Source organism: Mycetomoellerius zeteki, unplaced genomic scaffold (genome assembly GCF_001594055.1).
Source record: "Mycetomoellerius zeteki isolate Tzet28-1 unplaced genomic scaffold, Tzet1.0 scaffold343, whole genome shotgun sequence".
NCBI classification, from domain to species: domain Eukaryota; kingdom Metazoa; phylum Arthropoda; class Insecta; order Hymenoptera; family Formicidae; genus Mycetomoellerius; species Mycetomoellerius zeteki.
This window is the reverse complement of record NW_017257331.1, coordinates 334,562-337,445: the sequence shown is the minus strand read 5'-3', so window position 1 is coordinate 337,445 and position 2,884 is coordinate 334,562.

Below are 2,884 nucleotides of genomic sequence, written 5' to 3'. Positions count from 1 at the left end.
TCGCCCTGATGAAGTGAACTGCAAGGTTCACGAAACGTTGGCATTCCAAGAATGGATCTGAACACGGAGAAAACCCGCGAAACGCAAGATTGTCATAATTATTTAATATAATTATGCAATGCCATCGTCTTACTTCCCATATAATTTTCGGATACAACGTTTTTTGCAAGTATTATTTTTGCAAGTATTATTTAGGCAAGTATTATTTTTGCTAGTATTATTACAACCAACTGCTGCACAGAGTACCATCTCGCCAAAAAATGTCTATGACTACGTTTACACGATTCGATTTACGCCAAAGTTAATATCGATGTTACGAAATTGGCCAATCACAGTCATTCCATTCTTCAGAAGAATAGCTATGTTTGATTAGTTCCATAACATCGATGTTATAACTTCGGCGTAAATCGGGCCGTGTAAACGTAGTCTATATAAAAATGATTAAAAACATATTTTGTCTAATATTATTCATTACATAGCAACAAACATTTATAAAATGAGTATAATGTTTGTATTTAACCTAATCTAATGTCTTCTTCAGGAGGATTAAATGGCAATTGTGAATTCCCTGTTTGGTTTTCCGACCCTACCATGGCTATTTTACAGAATTTGTACTCTGCAACTATCTAACTGACAATTAACCGAAAGTTTTGCTATAAATGGCGGAGCCAATCAGCATTAGGCACATGCGTTGGCGTCAGGGTGTCATTACATAAGTGCGGAAACACGGAAACGTGGAAACGCGCAACCAATCAGTAATCAGTAAAACGCGAAACCATAACAGCGGATCGCTTCTGATTGGTTACGCGTTTCCGCATTTCCGCGTTTCCGCGCTCATGTAATGGCACCCTTATGGCTCCTGCACATTGGACGCGAAAATGCTTACCGCGCGACAAAATGCGACACGGTAACCAATGAACATGTAAGGAGCTGTAAGCTTATTGGCTCCCGCGTCACATTTTGCCGCGGCAAGCGTTTCCGCGTCCAGTGTGCAGGAACCATTTCTCTCTTTATACCCACTCTAGAAGAAACACGTCCGATCCGCTCGAATGATCTCACGAGACTGATAATGGCTGCGTTCAGCAGAACGTTTGTTTTGCAACTGTTGGAAGTTTCCTTCGCGCTAATTGGATCATACTTTTAGATCTAGAAGAATGGTCCTATCTCAGCAGACAATCATAAAACGGTTGCAAAACTGTTGAGTCTGCTGAACGCAGCCAATGCTTTGAAGCGTTTGATGGACTGTAAGAAATACATAATGTTGGATTCACACTGCATTCGATTTTCGTCGTACGACGAAAATCGGATGCAGTGTGAATCCAGCATAAGTCACAAGTAAATCGGATCGCTACCGACATCTGTCAAAAGGTTAAGAATCGATTCTAATTAATGGTAGCGACACGGCGCTCGTTCGCCGGAAAGAAGTGTTCAAATATCACCGTGCGAAGGACTGAAATTTCGTTTTACGAGTTATGCCCGTGTCACACTACGCCAATTCAGCCAATTAGAACGAAATGGATTAAACTTAAAATTACTTGATTGGTCGAATTCTAATCCTTAATTCGCAATCCTCAGTCTCCAATGCGTAGTGTGACGCGGGCATTAATGCATCTCGCAATTCTATGGATGGCGTCGCAGTTCATATTACAATATTTAGATTTAATATCGGCAATCGGTCATAAATCGAATCGTTAGAAGAGCGTATTAAGATAAAATCACATTTTATACATTACCACTAAATACATTTTTAGTGCATATATGACGCTACTGCTAGAGTACTATATTATACAGAAATATGCATCCGCCATATTGGCTCCTAGTCAGTGCGGGAAAATTCGAGCCAAGCAAAGATGCTGTACTGCCAGTGCTGAAAATCTATAGTATACTATAAATTTTAAAAACAGTATGTACACTGACAGTATATACGAAACATAGTCGTAGAATTAATAAGTGCAATAAATAAAATGGGCGGTTGTAGTGCATTAAATTGTAAGAATAGGAGTGAAGCCGGATTTCAAACGTTTTCCGCTTCCCAACGGAACCAGAAAGAAGAAATAAGTGGTTAATAAACTGTCGGCGTGACAAATGGATACCTTCCTCGAATTCAAGATTATGCGAGGTAAGTACTTATATTTATCACTAAACCTTTATTTCAATTATTTAGAGCAGAAGATGAGAAATGGAAAATTGAGGTTAGAAATCTTCCCATTCATCACAAAATATTTCAGACATTTTAGCATGTTTCTGAAAGAATGCAACTTTCCTGACATCTTCGTAAAAACCTTTCTGAAAATATCTTATGAATATGAAACAAATATTTATAAGACATTTTTTAAAGGACATTGTTTTAATTTTTTTTTGCAGATTTACTTTGAAAGCTCTCAATTTGAACAAAATAGGCAAGGTGGGTTGAGAAAATTAAAGCCAAATGCTACCGATGTTATTTGATGTATCAAATCCTCCAAAAAGAATTGAAAGCATGAAGCAAAAAAGGTTTCTATTATTTCGTCTTTTAAATTCAAATTTTTTAATTTAATTTGTGTAAAATTAATTATAATTACGATATATACAATATATATATATATATATATATGACACATGTACGTGCACGTATATATAAAATAAACATTGCTTATGAGACATTAAACAGAAGGTATTTGAATTATATCCTATTCAAAAGTACGTGCGTGCGTGCGTGCGTGCGTGCGTGCGTGCGTGTGTAAAGAGGAAATTCAAATGTTCTACCTAACAATGCCTCGTAAAAAATGTTTATTTTCTATTTTTTAAGAGTTAAGTCGGCGGCACACAATGCTTGTTTTCATGCTGGGGTGCGTTCCAAAATTCACTCCGAGTAACAGAGTTTAACTCTACGCCGTTCCAAAAC